This window comes from Ambystoma mexicanum, chromosome 2q, assembly GCF_040938575.1.
Source record: "Ambystoma mexicanum isolate Mex_15411 chromosome 2q, UKY_AmexF1_1, whole genome shotgun sequence".
Lineage (NCBI taxonomy): Eukaryota > Metazoa > Chordata > Amphibia > Caudata > Ambystomatidae > Ambystoma > Ambystoma mexicanum.
In genome coordinates, this window is record NC_090924.1 from 843,300,501 (window position 1) to 843,317,581 (window position 17,081).

The 17,081-nt window shown below is 50.4% G+C and overlaps 1 protein-coding gene across 11 annotated transcripts in view; it reads left to right on the plus strand.

Annotated features, from left to right (window-relative positions):
• Positions 1–17,081, plus strand: part of ARHGAP12 (Rho GTPase activating protein 12) — a 697,283-nt gene that overhangs the window by 215,987 nt on the left and 464,215 nt on the right. The gene's annotated exons all lie outside the window — the stretch shown is intronic.

Genomic DNA, 17,081 nt, shown 5'->3' on the forward strand with positions numbered 1-17,081 from the left:
AAGGCGGCAAAGCCTCGTCGAAGCAGGATTGAACCGGCCGTGGGGTCGGGCCCCCACCGAAGCACCCCGGTGGGAGGCCGGCTGGCGAGCTTCGTCAGCGTGTGGGAGTCCATCTCCACCGACCGTTGGGTGCTGGACGCCTTGGCCCGGGGCCACGCGCTCGAGTTCCAGAGAAGGTGCCCGCGCGTCCCCCCCGTGGCCAGGAAAGAACTTCACGTCCCTCAACTTCTCCTGGAGGTAAAAGCGATGCTCAGGAAGGGCGCCATCGAACTCGTCCCAAAGAGGCTTCGGGGCTCCGGAGTCTACTCGAGATACTTCCTCGTGAAGAAGAAGACGGGGGGATGGCGCCCCATCCTGGACCTGCGAGTCTGAACAAGTTCATCAAGGCGCAGAAGTTCCGGATGGTCACCCTCCAGCACGCCCTGGTTCAGCTGGAGGAAGGAGACTTCCTGTCGTCGTTGGATTTGGAGGATGCCTACTTCCATATTCCCATCCTAAAGGGGCACCGAAAATTCCTCAGGTTTGTGGTCCAAGGGCGTCATTACCAGTTCAAAGCCCTCCCCTTCGGACTACGGTCGGCACCCAGGGTACTCACCAAGTGCCTCGCACCGGTGGTGGCGCAGCTGCGCTGCGAGGGGGTCCATGTCTACCCCTACCTGGACGACTGGCTCATCCGAGCCAAGACGAGGGAGCTCGCCGTGGTTCACACAGCAAGGACCGTCCAACTTCTCACGGACCTGGGATTCTCTGTGAACTACGCCAAATCCCACCTGGTACCCGCGCAAGACGCTCGGTTTCTGGGAGCGAGGCGCAACACAGTGTCCCTTCTGGCCTCCCCGTCGGAGGAGAGGACCAGGACCATCCTGGGCAAGGTGCAGCGGATGTTGGTGGCCGACGCGGCCAAGGTGAGGTCCATCAAGTCCCTCCTCGGAATGATGTCTTCCTGCATCTACCTCATTCCCATGTGCAGGCTCCGGATGCGCCCGTTGCAGGAGTTCCTGGACGCGCGCTGGATCCAAACGACGGGCAGCTTCGAGGAAAGGATCACACTCGACGAGAGTTTCCGACGAGCGATCCGGTGGTGGGGCACCCGCGCGCATCTGACGGCGGGCTTGGACTTCCAGACCCCAGCCCACCAGGAGACAGTGACCACGGATGCCTCCCTGGAAGGGTGGGGAGCGCACACCGAAAATCTGCACGCAAGAGGCCTTTGGCTCCCGACGGAGAAATCCCTACATATCAACGTCCTGGAGCTCCGTGCAGTGTTTTGGGCCCTCGGGTCCTTCCTTCCGTCCCTCAAGGGCAATCTTCACCGACAACACCACCACCATGTTTTACATCAGGAAACCGGGCGGAACCAGGTCCCCAGCACTGTCCAAGGAGGCGCAGGACCTGTGGCATTGGGCCATCGCCCAAAGGATATTTCTGGTGCCGTTTTATCTGGCAGGGATAAAAAACACCATCGCCGACTCACTCAGCAGGGAGCTGCGCTCGTGCCACGAGTGGGAGCTACGGCAGGATCTAGTGGATCGCCTCTTCCGACGGTGGGGCACACCCCAGATCGACCTGTTCGCGAAGGCGACGAACTCCAAGTGCCGGAGGTTCACCAGCAGGTTTCCCCAGGCGAGGAGCATGGGCGATGCTTTCTCGTTCCCCTGGGAGGGCCTGTTCCTCTACGCGTTCCCTCCTTTGCCACTGCTAATCCGGCTCGTCAACCAGCTCAAGAGGTCACGGTGCAGGATGATCCTCGTCGCACCTGCGTGGCCGAGGCAGATATGGTTCCCGGACCTTCTGGACTTGTTGGCGTCCCCGCCAATCAAGCTGCCGGTGGACGCGGATCTACTCTCCAGAGAAGGAGGCTCATCCTCCACCACGACCCGAAATCGCTGAACCTGCAGGCCTGGCTCCTGCAGCGCTAGAGTTTGGAGGATACGACATACCGGCCGACTGCAGAGAGGTTCTTGCCAAGGCCAGGGCGTCCTGGACTCTTAAATGCTACGGACACAAATGGAAGAGGTTCTCTGTCTGGTGCCACGCACAGAAGATTAACCCTCTACGGATTACGGCCCCCCAAGTACTGCCGTACCTGCTGACGCTGGCCAAAGCTGGACTGGCACACGCGTCCATCAAGATTCATCTTGCTGCGATCTCCCGATACACCAGAACCACGGGGCGGACGTCCTTGTGGTCTCATCGTCTGGTGAAAGAGTTCATGAAGGGACTGTTCAGATCGTTCCCGCCGGTGAAGGCTCCGGCCCCGGCGTGGGAGCTCAACGTGGTGCTGACCAAGCTCATGGGACCTCCGTTCGAGCCTCTGCACTCAGCTCCGTTGAAATTTCTGTCGTGGAAAACAGCGTTTCTTGTGGCCATCACCTCCGCACGACGAGTGGGAGAGATCCAGGCCCTTTCCTGCAAGGCCCCGTACTTGACTTTTCACAACATGAGGGTAGTGCTCAGGACGCCGGACTTCCATCTCAACAAACCCTTGGTGTTGCCTGTGTTCTTCCCGTCGCCTTCGTCGCCGGCTGAGAGGACTTTGCACTCGCTGGATGTGGCTAGAGCGCTGAAGTTCTACGTGGACCGCACAAAGTGTTTTCGGAAGACGTCACAACTCTTTGTGAACTTTGGACCTGTCAATCAGGGGAAGGCTCTCTCGAAGGCTTCCATTTCCAGATGGCTCTCCGGCTGTATCATGTACTGTCACCGGTTGGCAAACCGACCGCTGCCTGGCCGTCCGAGAGCCCATTCCACCAGAGCGATCGCAGCTACCACGGCGTTCCTATCTGGTGTGCCCCTGCTGGACATATGCAGGGCTGCTACGTGGAGGTCGACGCACACCTTCACGAAATTCTACTGCGTCGACCGGGATTCCAGGGAGGAGTCCAGGGTCGGCCAAGCAGTGCTGCGCAACCTGTTCGCCTGAGGTGAGCCTGGTGAGGAGGTAAGATGCTTAATGTTGAGTTTGATGTGATGCTTAATATTGAGCCTTTGCCACCTACCGTGGTTGTGCATGTGTGTACTGCTATGTATTCTTTATTCATGAGCATGTGAATCCATGCCAGACCCCATGCTGGAGAAGGAACAAGTTACTTACCTGTAACTGTTGTTCTCCAGCATGGGTCTGGCATGGATTCACATGCGAACCCTCCCGCCTACCCCTCTGCGGCTCTTGACTTGGTCATACTGCCACTTCACGTGCTTCCAAATCTGAAGATGGCTGCCAGAGGTGGGGCTTAGGTAGAGGGCAGTCATTGGCTGTGGTCAGTATGACGCAGAGACCAGTGATTGGTTATTACTACGAAAGTCAGATCAGAAACGAAACTGATACTGGTTTTTTTCTTTACCGAGGATTCCCAGCCTGACAACGGGGAATATTCATGAGCATGTGAATCCATGCCAGACCCATGCTGGAGAACAACAGTTACAGGTAAGTAACTTGTTCCTTCTCTGTCCTGAGTCCAGAATCCTAACCTGGCCCAAACACACTGATCTTTTAGCTTCTTTCCAAAGTTCCAACATAAAGTTCTTAAGTGTAAAAGAAAGCAACAAAGTTCAACCAGTAGAAGGGGTCTTCTTTTCCCCTGGGTTTCTCTGGATTTTCAATGTTCTTCACATTAACATGCTCCACAATCTCAACGGGGATGGCTCTTCCCCCGAGTTTCCTCCGGTTTACACAGTTCATCAACTCAAGATATACGTTCTCTTGACCACCTTTTGGGTTATACCATTCCACAATTTAAAGGGGTAGAACCCTTCCCTTTGAGGTTTTCCCAGTTGAACAATTCACAGGTTAAAGGTGTGTCTCTGCCTTTTGCACTTTCTTAGCTTTTCCACAGTTCAACAGATTTCACAATTCAGTTTCGAGGGTTGTGCTTCATCCCATGAATTTACTTAACTTCTCCGCAATTTACTTGTTTCACAGCAAAAAGGTGAGGGAGACTCCCTTCCCCTAGATTCCACAGATGTGGGGGGCTGTTTCCCCTTTTCCGAAGTTCAACAGTTTTGATTGGTTGCGGGTCCAAAAACTGCATGGAATAATTTAAAAAGTACTGGATGAAATAACTCCCAAAGTATCGCGAGTCAACGCTTCCTGCAAAAGTTGTTTCAAACCTGGTCCGAATCCTTCCTATGGATTTTGTTGTGTCGACTAGCAAAAATGGACCTTAAAGGAATGACCTGGTTGTATGCTTACAAGTGCTTCAACACTGTTGCTAGTGTCTTCCTGGCTCACAGACATGGAGAATTGGTGGCGGTAGAGCCCCCTTCAGTAGTAACTCAACCCAGGCTATGCCTGCCAGCTTGCATATGCCTGCACAACCGTCCCACCTCCTCCCCCACGCCTATCGTGGTGCCCTGTGTGACAGCCATGAACGGAACCGCTCTCCTCTGGCTCTCTCCTGGTTTTATTTCCTCTTCCTTTGCTGAACCCCTTTGAAGAATGGACCATTCTCCACGGTCCGTTGGGGGTTATCTAGAGAACACCTCTTGCATGGAGAATAAGGTTTATTGCCACAAAAATAAAGATGCACCAGCAAAGTACTCTGCTGTCACAGAACATTCTGGCAAAATGAGTACGAGCAAAACTTTATGAAGGCATACAGTGTCATCAGTGACGTAAGTCACATAATGTACAAATCCAAATGGCTGGTTGGTTGAGACCCTCTATATAGTCTACCTACTCCATAAGGCACGGGTGCACAACCTGGGGCTAGTTGCGGCCCTCCATGCAGTTTTGTCCGGCCCGCGAGGAACAAAGACTTTCCTAATGGAGAGCGGCCCGCAAACCGCATCGGCCGCCCTCCATTAGGAAAGTGTTTGTAACTCTTCCGGGCCGGACAAACATTGACCCTCATTGGCTCAGGGCACACGCATCACGTGGCTCATACGAGTGACGTAGTGCATGTGTGCTGAACCAATGGAGGGCCAGCACTACGGCTGGCGTGGCCAGTAACGCTCGATGCCGGAAGGCATTTCAGCCTTGCCACGCCCACGCCAGCCGTAGTGCCAGAGACCTTACCAGCGTTCCAGCTAGCCTGCCTTCCAGCACGTCCGGTAAGTGAGGGGGGGTGGGAGGGGTTGTGCTGTTTGCTTGTTTGTGTGTGTGTGTGTCGGGTCTGTCCTGCCTGTATGTTTGTGTGTGTATGTTGAGATGCGGGGTGGGGTGTGTGTCGGGTCGGCCTTAGTGTTTGTTTTTGTGAAGTGCTGTGTATGTTTAGATGTGGGGTGGGGGTTCGGGTTTGTATGGGTGCATGGTGTATTGGTGTATGCTTGTGAGTTTGTATGTGGAGTTGGGGGGGTTGGGGAGCTCGGGTTTGTATGGGTGCATAGTGTATTGGTGTATGCTTGTGAGTTTGTATGCTGAGTTCGGGGGCTCAGGTTTGTATGGGTGCATAGTGTATTGGTGTATGCTTGTGAGTTTCTATGCTGAGTTGGTGGTGTGGGTTTGGGTCTGTATGGGTGCATGGTGTATGCTTGTTAGTCTGTATGCAGGGGTGGGAGTGGGGGTTTGGGGTCTGTATGGGTATGTATGTAAAGTGCATGCTTGGTGGCATGAGGCATAGTATTTGGTTGAGGGGTGTGGGCCATGGGGCATAGTGTTTGGTTGAGGGGTTGGGGCCATGGGGCATAGTGTTTGGTTGGGGAGTGGGGGCCATGGGGCATAGTGTTTGGTTGAGGGGTGGGAGCCATGGGGCATAGTGCTTGGTTGCGGGGTGGGAGCCATGGGGCATAGTGCTTGGTTGCGGGGTGGGGGCCATGGGGCATAGTGTTTGGTTGGGGGCTGCGGGCCATGGGGCATAGCCTTTGGTTGGAGGTAGGGGCCATGGGGCATAGTGTACATATTCTTTTTCCATGTGTTTAATAAAAATTGGGGGTGAAAAAGCCCCCTGCCATGCCACGCCGCGCCTACCGCACCACCCACATTTACTTTTCGGCCCACTAGAGCCATCATGTAAGGTACTTTCGGCCCTCTGTCAAAATCAGTTGTGCACCCCTGCCATAAGGGATGTCGGATTGGTCTCAGCCCCTTTTGTCAATCTTCTTCCACGTGGGCTTCTCCTTGCGCGTCATCAGGCATGAAGCTACAATTAATTAGTGATTATGTAAAGAAAAATGATGCAAGCTCCTTCTCTATCCTGATGTACACCTTGTACTGCAGATGAGGGCTAAAAGGTAATTGCATGTAACAGACTACAGCTAGATTCCAGACGTGTCGGCGCCCGTCCAAAGCTCCCCATCCTCGTTTTGGCCATTTATTTTACCCCTCCTGGTACCTCGCAGCGCAAATCAAGTGACCGATTGGTGAAAGCAAATGGTCCCTGCTTTCTGACCTTTCTTGATCGATTGGGGGGGACATTTAACAGTTTTATGGTCAGTGGTCTGGGTCTTACTGGTACCTTGGAAGGCTCGGGGTCTTGGGATGGGGGTATCTGAGTGCTATTACTTCGAAATGGGATGTGGAAGGCAGGAGGCTCGTGCCCTCCTTCTCGTGGAATCGCTTTTCGCAGAGATCTATCAACCCCCATCGTGCCATTGTGGCCTTGCAGGGCGCATTCCTTCTGGGATACGATTGCTGGCAACATAAGACCATGATGGGTATATGAATCTCTGTAGCCCTGGCTTTTCTCACTGGTGCCCACGCTACAATCTATTCCCTGTTCTCACATGCATACACGTATTTCCATGTGCGTGTGGCTTGAGCCGCGACCCTGGCTGAAGCACAGAACTAGACCTCAATTTCAATCTGGCTGCTACTATCTAAGATGATGTTTGGTTCCCAATGCATAACTTAGTTTTCAAAACTTGATTAGCAGAGTTTGCCAATTAAAATGTTTGATTACCAAACAAATCCATTTGATTTGCAATTTTGTATCAATATTAATCTCACCGGAAGTTATTTGTACCCAAGACAAGAAATGAAGTTTTTCATACCGCTGCAATAAGACATTTGTGAGAGGATTCGGGCCTTGCAAATTATTTGAACTTCAGCTAAACCTGCAGGTCGGGTAACTTTTATTTTATCTATTCAACCTAAGAGAAATGCACTCGACCCATAGCAACAGAGGACAACACATTTAAAATGTGATTTCTGTAAAATGGTGCAAGCCACTACAAACCCACTGTTTGGCACACTGCTGCCACCCAGAGGCCAGCCATGCACAACACAACCTTTAACATTTACTTCAACCAAAAGTAGATGTTCAATAAAAGTTTCAAACATCTCATGTGAATGCTACTCGCATTTCATAAAATCTACTTGACTGTGTGAGTGGACGAAAAGACTTTGCAAGCCATCTAGAGGCTAAGTACAGTGCTTGGTATTGTATCTGTAGATGCACAGACTGGATGAACTATTGATCACTACTTTGCGTAAGCATTTAGTTTGCTTTGTGCATTTATTATGTAAGAAGAAAGAGACTAAGCAGAGTGGATTGCGTAGCAGGCAGAGAACTGGCCAAACTAGGTGGAATATTGTAGTTTGTGGTCATCCCACGTTCAAAGTACCTTGCATAAAGCAACAGGGTCATAATATAGAATGTCGAGGAGTATGGGTTTGATCATGGGTTGAGCACCAGTTGCAAGATGTATGCAACCTGCATTTTCAAAGGTTCACTAGTCCACATGATGCATCTTCCTCAACACAATGAAATATAGTTGATACTATGTAATTCAGATGCACTAACCTAAATATTACTAGCATAGATGATTGTCTATAAAATGTAAAAGGTTAGCTGCATGAATGGACTCGAAGAAATAAATATGATAAAGGCTCTGAAAACAGTTTGGCCAGCTGCCTCTTGCCCGAGGTAATATATAATACAATCATAAAGCAAAGCAAGCTCTAGAGGCTAAGTACAGTGCTTGGTATTGTATCTGTAGATGCACAGACTGGATGAACTATTGATCACTACTTTGCGTAAGCATTTAGTTTGCTTTGTGCATTTATTATGTCAGAAGAAAGAGACTAAGCAGAGTGGATTGCGTAGCAGGCAGAGAACTGGCCAAACTAGGTGGAATATTGTAGTTTGTGGTCATCCCACGTTCAAAGTACCTTGCATAAAGCAACAGGGTCATAATATAGAATGTCGAGGAGTATGGGTTTGATCATGGGTTGAGCACCAGTTGCAAGATGTATGCAACCTGCATTTTCAAAGGTTCACTAGTCCACATGATGCATCTTCCTCAACACAATGAAATATAGTTGATACTATGTAATTCAGATGCACTAACATAAACATTACTGTACAGCATGGAGATGATGCAGGGTTTTACAGTATCAATACTGTAATTATGTATTTAACAACTTACATTTTAGGAATGGAATTGCATGACTGTCTTTTTAAAAGATATAAAGTTGACACATACTTGTCTTTGCCAGACAGGATATAAAAAACTTAATAAAAGTATCACCCCGATTACTTCTGGTTTGCAAATATTTGAAAAAGAAATTCTTGCCTAGTTCTCCTAAACATGCCTTTGGCACTTTAAAGTGGAGGAGAGGATTACTGCTGCACTTCCCTTCATTAGCACTTGAAGTAAACAGAGAAAAGATTGTAAAGGGAGCACCAACGGCAAGAGGAATGCAGGGTTGAGCTGTGCTTTCATATAAGAGGTCAACTTAAATAGCTAATTTTGATACACAAGTGTTCATTTGATTAGCAAACCTACATAATTTCATAGCAAACTTCTATGCAACACTGCTTATTTTATGCCCTGGGTTCGTCATGTATACTAGAGCAAAAACATACACATCCCTCCCTGCACTATAGCCACTGTAAAAGCCCACCTCCCAGAGTCCCTACTGCACACTTCCAGGCCTGTGCCTCATCAGAAAGTGCTGGTGGGCTTGGGACAATCGTTCAGCCCTCCACCCCTTCCCAACAGTGAGCAGCCTTTTCTCTTGTCAATTTAGGGTTCTGAAAGAACCCAACTAAGGGGCCTACCACATACAACGCAAACAGTTGACTTTTGTCAAAAGCCAATTTCGTACATGAGCTCTGCATTTCTATTTGCCACAGTAACATTTGGGCAACAACCATAAAACATGTATTCGAGGGGATTGGGTCCTCCGACGTATTCCATATCTATGACAGTAATCACCACAGCTGTGCTGCTTCGGAAAATTTCCTGCGTCTGACGATGCGCCGTCCTCGAGGACCTCCTCCGATGGCCGACGTCACTGGATGTTATAAATAGGACGCACGACGCCCGTAGCCTCGGTTCCGTTTTTTCCGCGAACTTGTTCACTTCGTGAATCTCGGTACGCCTCGACTCTTTGGAGTTTCTGTTGTTCATCTCGGTTCTTCAAACCTGTTTGTGTACGATTTCTTCGTGAAGATGTCTACCTCGTCTTCCACACCGCGTCCGGGCTTTAAGAAGTGCGGGGACTGTGGGTCCAAGATGTCAGTAACGGACTCGCACAACGCCTGCCTCAGGTGCCTCGGGGAGGCCCATGACACGGATGACTGTGTCGACTGCCAGTCGCTCACGTCGAAAGCCTTGCGGATGCGCAAGAAGAAGTTATCGGTAGGTAAGGTGTCGACGGACTCTCTCGAGGCTCCGCCTCAGAGGAAGTCGTCGACGCCTTCGGCGTCCAGGATGTGGAGGGACACGCTCCCTGCTCCTCCCTCGAGGCCTGTGTCGACGCTGTCGATGCTGTCGGCGCCGCGTCTGTCGTCGACGCTGATTCTCTCAATGTCGGCGCTGATTCACTCGACGCCTTTCGGGGCTGTGTCGACGGGGGTACCCCGTGGCTCGGGGGAACCACCTAGGGAAGCTCTGGCCAAGGTCAAGCATGGCTTTGGTTCCAGTTCTGTGCCTTCTTACCGCCATCTGGAATTCATTTCAGAGGTGGATGAGGGCTCTGATGATGGCATGGTGCCTGACACGGTGCCTGATGAGATTCTCTCGGGCCATAGCCAGTTTGAGGACCTCAGGCAGTCCCTGCATGATGCTACTGGGCTGGACACCTCTCCGGAGGTGGAGTTTTGTAGGCCTGAGCCTGGCACTCATGCCGATTCTTCGTACCGGCGCCTTATGTCACGGGTCACCGAGTACTTAGGATGGTCTGCTCCCCCAGGGGAGTTTGTTCAGGATGACCTTACGGATATCCTCGACATTGGTCCACCAACTGACCCGGTACTGCCATTCCATATGGCTCTGCAAAGAAGGGTGGCAGCGGCTTGGACTGCTCCGGAGAGTCTCCCAGCAGTGAGTAAGTCTTTGCTGCGAAAATACCGCCCAGCCAGTAGTGACCCCTGCTACTTGTTCAAACACCCTACTCTGGAGAGTTTGGTGGTGCAGGCGGCTACGGCCCCGGCAAAGCAGGCGTCGTACCCCATCATCCCTCCTGATGGGGACGACAAGCGTTTTGACGGCTGGGCGAAGAAAGTGTTTTCTGCTGGGGGTATGGCGCTCCAGGCGGCCAACTCCATTTGTGCCTTGTCTCGTTTCACGCACACTCTGTGGAACTGTTTCCTTGGCGGCTGAACATATTCCCGAAGGGGATGAACGGGATGGTTTCCTTGCCATGGTTCAGGATAGCAAGGATGCTATGTGTGAGGCCGTTCAGTCGGGTTTGGACATGGCAGATTGCGTCAACCGGTCCATGGCGGCGAGCACCATGATACGCAGGTTTGCGTGGTTGCGGTAGTCGGGGTTTGCTCCTGATGTTTAGGCCCGGCTCCTCAACATGCCCTTTGACGGGGAACATCTTTTTGGCAGCAAGGCTGACGAGAGCCTTGAGCGGTTGCAGACCTCCAAAGCTGCAGCGAAGTCGTCGGGTGATGCAGTTCGACAACCTCCGCCTTTTCATCCTAGGGGACAGCAATGGAGGGGAGGTTCCTTTCGTTATTACTCATCTTTTGGTAAAGCGAGAGGAGCTGCCAGTCAAAGGGGCCACTGTAGGAGTGCCAGAGGTGGAAAACAAGGTACTCGAGTTGCCAAGGCTGCTCGGGCTGTTGCCTCTTTGCCCTCCGGCAACGCCGCAGCCGCTTCAGCTCAGTCATGAGGCCATGTCCCATGGTTCACCGGTTGGGAGGGAAAGCTGGCGCAGCATCTTGCAGAATGGCGCGCCATTACTTCAGATGTGTGGGTTCTGGTGATCATAACCCACGGCTACTGTCTTCCTTTCCGGCAGAGGCCTCAAGACAATCCACCGGGGAATTTCTCTTTGAAGAGTTCGGATCCGCTCCTTGCGCAGGAAATTCAATCCCTGCTGGAGGAAGGCGCCATAGAACTGGTGCCTCTAGCGGAGAGGAACAAGGGATGGTATTCCCCTTATTTTATGATTTTCAAGAAAGTCGGGGGATTGAGACCCATCATGGACTTGCGTGGTTTGAACAAACTCCTCAGGAAGGACAAGTTCAAGATGGTTACTCTTTCTCAAGTCCTCCAGGCCCTTCAACTTCAGGACTGGTTGGTGTCTCTCGACCTCAAGGACGCTTATTTTCATGTGCCGATCCATCCAAAGCACAAGAAGTACCTGAGGTTTGCGGTTGGCGACTCGCGCTTTCAGTTTCGGGTCCTGCCGTTCGGATTGACCTCCGCCCCGAGGGTCTTCACCAAGCTCATGGTAGTGGTGGCAGCGCACCTCAGGAAAGGGGGGATTCACATCTACCCCTACCTGGACGATTGGTTGATGAGGGCGCGCTCTCCCGAGCAAGTCCTGGATCATCTGTCAGTCACCTGCCACTCCCTCCACAAGCTGGGCTTCTCCCTCAACTTAAAGAAGTCCCATTTGACACCAACTCAGAGGCTCCAGTACATCTGAGCAGTGCTCGACGCGTCCCTGGGGCAGTGTTTTCCTCCCTAGGTCAGGGCTCATCACATTCAGCAGATGGTGCACAAGTTTCAAGAGGCCAGGTTGCGGATGAGATCTTTGCAATGGGCACTCAAGCTCCAGTGGTCTCAGTCCTCCGGCAGGATGTCGGACCCTGTTCAGGTGCCGTCTTCGGTCGCCCAGGACCTTCTGTGGTGGGCCGACAAAGGCAATCTGATTAGGGGGGGCTCCATTTGGTCTGCCCTGGCAGGAGGTGACGGACGCATCGCTCACGGGATGGGGAGCTCATGTGCCAACAAGTTGACAGTCATCAGTCGTTGGTCTCCGTCTGAGTCCAGACTCCATATCAATCTGTTGGAGCTGAGGGCCGTCAGGCTAGCCCTGAAGGCTTTTCTGACGACTGTGCAAGGAAATAATGTCCTGACCCTGACGGACAACACGGTGGCCATGCACTACCTCAACAAAAAGGGGGGGGGGCAGGGTCACTTCCTCTGTGCATGGAGGCGATGCAGCTCTGGTTCTGGGCAATCCAGCAGGAAGTTTCGATCTCGGCAGTTCATCTGGCAGGAGACGAAAACAAGACGGCGGACGCTCTGAGCAGGCAGAGCGCGATCTCTCACGAGTGGGAGTTGGCTCAGGAGATTCTCGTGGAGATCTTTGCCCTTTGGGGGACCCCTCAAGTGGATCTCTTTGCCTCCAGTTTCAACTGGAAGTGCAAGAGGTTCTGCTCGCGGGAATTTCCTCCAAACGGAGCCTTAGGAGACGCGTTCGTGATGGAGTGGTCATTCCCACTTGTGTATAGGCGCGTTATAAATACCATATCATATATCATTCCCACTGCTGTACGCATTTCCTCCAGTCCCCATAATCCCGCAAGTACTGCGGAGGTTACGGAGGTTCGGTTCCCGGATGATCCTCATTGCTCTGGCGTGGGCCCGGAGGACGTGGTAGCTGGACCTTCTTGACTTGTCCATCTGCCCTCCACGTCGTCTTTCCTACCGAGACGATCTGCTCTCACGGGAGTGGGGGGGGGGTCAGGTTCTCCATCCAGAGGTCAGGTCCCTCAACCTTCACGCTTGGTTTCTGAAAGGTTGAGGTACAAGGATTGGGACCTCCCTGAAGACTTGATGGAGGTGTTGTGATGGAGGTGTTACTTTCGGCCAGAAGGCCCGCAACAAAGTCCCTGTACTGTTGCCGTTGGAGAAAGTTCTGCAACTGGTGCAGGTTTAAGAATGTGGATCCTTTTGCATGTGAAATTCCCATGGTTCTGTCTTTTTTTGCTTTCTTTGGCCCACAGGGGTCTTCAAGTGGGTACCATTAAAGGTTACCTGGCGACGCTGTCCATATTTAAGCGCTCGTCTGAAGAATGTTCCTATTTTAAGATTCCTTTAATTTCTCAGTTTCTGAAAGGGCTCACTAATGTGTTCCCTCCGTCACCTTTCCAGGTGCCTGGTTGGGATTTGAACCTTGTTCTCAAGTTTCTGATGGGTGCTCCGTTTGATCCTTTGCATTCATGCCCTTTGAGACTGTTAACTCTGAAAACTGTATTTTAGTTGCGGTCACTTCCGCTCGCAGAGAGTGAGTGAGTTACAGGCACTTTCAGTTAAGCCACCCTTCATTGTGTTTCATAAGACAGGGTTGTCCTTAGAGTTCGTCCTTCTTTTCTTCCGAAGGTGGTGTCGGAATTTCATTTAGGCCAGAAGGTTGTTCTTCCGGCATTTTATCCTCCACCACACATCCTGGTAAGGAAGAGGAGAGGCTCCATGGGCTTGATCCTAGGAGAGCGTTAAGCTTTTATATTTCACGCATGTCCCGGGTCAGAGTGGATGATCAGCTCTTTATTGGTTACGCTGGAAAGCGTTTGGGACAGGCTGTGACGAAACCGACTTTCTCGCTGGATTATTTTGGCTATCTCCGAGTGTTACCGCTTGGCGGGTAAGGACCCACCGGTCAGCTTACGGGTCCATTCTACCAGGGGTATGGATGCCTCTACTGCCCTGCAGAGGGGTGTTCTTATTCGCAGCATCTGTGATGCAGCCACCTGGGCTTTGGTACATACTTTTGTACGTCACTATTCCCTCGATTCCATCCGGGGGCAGGATCTGGCCTTTGGCAAGGCGGTTCTTTACTCCGCAATTTGATTGGGCATGCTAAATTTCTGTTTTCTAGATTCTTTTCCCACCTCCTTGCATTGGTACTGCTTTGGGAGTCTGTCATAGATATGGAATACGTCGGAGGACCCAATCCCCTCGAAGAACAAGTTACGCTCTTACCTGGTAACGTTCTTACGATGGGATGGTCCGACGACGTATTCCATTTCGCTCCCTCCCTACCTTCCCCGCTACAGAATTTATTATGCGATTGCAGCTTATGTTTCCGCAAGGCTTTGTGTGTCAGACGGGCAGAAGACTGGTGGCACACGTTCTGGGAAAAAACTACAACTGAGGCTGCTGGCATCGTGCGTCCTACCTATAACATCCAGTGCCGTCGGAGGAGGTCTTCGAGGACGGCGCATCGACGTCATTGACGCAGACGCCGAAAATTTTCCAAAGCAGCACAGCTGTGGTGATTACTGTCATAGATATGGAATACGTCGTCGGACCATCCCATCAAAAGAACGTTACCAGGTAAGAGTAACTTGTTCTACAATGCCATGGCACACCCAAGGATGACTGCTTAAATGAACCAGAAGAGGGCACAGGTGGTAATGTTCCCCGGGTAATGCCTTGCTCATTGAGTCAGGGGGGTTTATATATGCACCATTCCACTGATGCATATGACTGTAGCTGTGCCTCACTGAGATTCTTGAGATTAGTGACCGACTTGCTGATCACAGCTGTTTTCACGTAAGTCACAAGTAACATCTTTGCTTTGCTGCTTAAGCCTTTCAGTGAACTCAAAACAATTGCCATGTTACTATTAGTGGCATTGGAAACATTGCAGTAGGTAATGCACCATGGTTCAAATAGTATGTTCTCCACTTGTGAGTGCCCAAAACCACATTTTAGCTCCCTGACACTTTACAGATGAGAAATATCCATTTGCCTATCAGTCTAGTCCCACCCACAAGGGCAGTCTAGCACCGAAATACTAGGAAGCTCTCCTCTGAACCAAGACTACCATCAGCAACCCCAGACACCTGTTTCGGCCTTGTTGGGCTCTCCTCAGTGAAGTGAAGCTGAGCCTCTCAAAGGCACAGTGAACCAGGGTTCCCAAACCTTTTGCATGAACATCACACTCCTGCTCTTTACTCTCACAAAAAAGAAATGACATGCCATTTTAGGGCTCATCCAATCATTGCAATCTTTGCAGTGGCTTTGGGCTTCCAGTCTTCCTGTGATTGATCCATCTTTGCATGCAATACGCATTTCAATTGGTGCTTTGTTGGAACCGGAAAACAGACCCCACTAATCCCATCTCCAAGTAGCTGCTGCAGTCCATTGACGACTTCAGTCTCTGAATGAGGATTCTTGTCAGCCATTAATCTCTTATGGTTTCCCCAATTATCGCATGTAACATGCTCAGCAGTCTTGCAAACTTTGAATGGATATTGTACTTCCACCAGTGTGCCAGACCAGAAATGGACTGTTTCGCTTTACAATATAAGAGTGTTTGGCTGATGAACAAGTATAGTTGCTCTCTGGGCAGAGCATTCATGATCAGTTGAATGGGGATATTCCTTTATGGCGTGCCTATGCCTTTTACCCCTGAACCCATGTTGATGTTTACATTTAGGAGGGTCTCAAGTGACTGGACATGTTTTGTTTTTCAGACCTACTGAGTCTTTTGGGATAATCCCCTTCTATCTTTAGTTTGGATATTAAATGCTCAACTCCATTAATCCAGTCCCTTGCACAATGGATCATGTCGTATCCTTTGTTGCCCACCTCTGCAAATAGTCTTCAGGTGGGGCCCTCTCTATCCTAAATGGAAATACCTGGTGGTTTTAGATACTGGCAATCATTTTTGTTCCAAAAACTGTTTTTCAGTAGATATTGTAATGTGCCCCTTCACTTGCATGCCCATGTTTGGATTCTCCTATCTGTTTAGAATTGAAGTGTTTTTTGTGTGTTTGGGCACCCACTCTTTTTGAACTTTTGGCATCAAGTGGCATTACATTATTTGCATGGCAGTCTGTTTCCTCTCATTACAATATGCGTGTTAGACTAATCTTAGTTCGCTCCTCTGAAGTGGAAGTGATGGTGTTTCATAAGAGGAAGTTGTTCTCTGAAAATAATCATTTTTAATCCATGTCCTGTCAAACTTCCCTATCAATCAGGAAATCTTCCTGTCAGTCTTTTACCTGAATCTCTTCAAATGATATACAATCCTACGCAATCCTGATCGGAATAGTGTTCAAATTCATTGTCAAAGCCTCTCTTGGGGGTTTCACCGGGGCCTCTACTACTACTACTACTATCTAGGAGGAATCGAGCCTCAGCGATCGATCTTGTTGCAGTTTGATCCAAGGCATCGTCACTGGCTTTTCAGCTACATGTTCCTCTGGATGCAATCTTCACAGCCAGCACTTGGGTACCACTCTATATTCTTGCAAGCTGTATACATTGCAATTTTTGCACACCGTAGGGGTCTCTTTCACATCACTGGGGTACCATGCCCCTACTTCTTTCTTCACCCATCCCCTTCACAAACATCCCCTCCATCCTTAACTGATCCTATCTCTGCCCTGGACCCCCTCACAAATGCTCCTTCCCTCTCTAGGCACATTGGAAATACCAGAACTTCCATTGCACCTTCCTTTCTGTTCGCTTGGGTGGCAGTATGGAGGTGGAGAGGAACACAAACCAGTGATAATTTCATATCCATAGGACTCCTTTGGCCCTGCTGAGTGCATTACACTAGAGCGCATCCCGCTCTCCCAGCTGCGCATCTCCCTCACCCCCCAACTTCCAACGTGGCTTTTGAAGTGTTGGAGATGCCAACCCATGTACCCTTCCACTGCTTCACTGCTTGCCACCTCGTACCTCAAACTCCTACATAACAGCAAAGCCAATTGGACTGGCTCTGTAAATCTACTTTACACATCTCACACCATGCCTTTCTTAATCTATATCCCAACCTTTTGTTCAAACAAAATGAGAAATGCTTAAGGAAGCATCATTGGTGCATTGAAAGAAATTGCATAACTTGATGGGATGACCTTTTTCAGGCTTGCCGTGTGAGGTTGGACTATTAAAAAAAAAAAAAAAAGCTCTTACCAGAAGTAATAATCATTTTGACAAAAAAATCTTTGCATGCTCAATGTCTTAAAGAACATTTGAGGTAGATTTCTTTGTTTCTG